Below are 816 nucleotides of genomic sequence, written 5' to 3' on the forward strand. Positions count from 1 at the left end.
TGTGTGGGCGCTTTCCCAAATAATCATCCTTTGGCACAACCAAGCTCTCGGGTCTGTTAAACCAATTTGCATTTGGGTTTATCTTCTGGATTTTTAGCGTCGCTGGTGGAGGAGGTATAGATCCAGAACCGTGTTCAGAAGGTGATCCATGGGAGGGTTTCTTGTAAAGTTCTGATGGTGATTTTGGGAGCGATTCTTTTTGAAAAATGAGGACGGCTAAGTATAAAATCCCGTACAATGCTAGCGCTGCTAAGATACTATTTATCACTCCGCAGTATGATTTTCCCCAATTCCTTTTCGCCATCTTGGAATTGAACTTGTCGGCTGGTTCGTTCGAGTGTGGACGTGCGAATATATGAATCGTCTGTGAGGTAACTGCTTGACGCAACTTTTGAAGGACTTATCTCAAGTGAGAGCCATTAAGAAGTGAGTGAGTTGTTCGAGGATTGGTAAGTTGAAGGACGTTATATTGACGTTATATTGTGTATGGATATCTCGAGGCTATACACTGAAAGTTTTTCGATCTCAATGGACTAAGTTTGACTTAATGTATGAAGTAAAGAGGACCAAGAGTACGTAAAACACAGCCGTAGTTGGACACTTCCAAAGAGTGAGTTTGAATTATGTAGATGTAGATGACGTATTGAAGACTCTCGGTGGAGAAATGAGAAGCAAAATATAAATACAAAATATGAAATATCTATACCGAGAAATGAAAGTAGAATGAGGGGACTGAGAGATTTTGGAAGTGTCCAGAAAGAAGCAGGTTTTGGTGGAGGGAAGAAGCGCAAAGGGGAGAGATTAAAGATTGTCAAT

Source organism: Sclerotinia sclerotiorum, genomic scaffold (genome assembly GCF_000146945.2).
Source record: "Sclerotinia sclerotiorum 1980 UF-70 scaffold_3 genomic scaffold, whole genome shotgun sequence".
In the NCBI taxonomy this organism is placed as follows: Eukaryota; Fungi; Ascomycota; class Leotiomycetes; order Helotiales; family Sclerotiniaceae; genus Sclerotinia; species Sclerotinia sclerotiorum.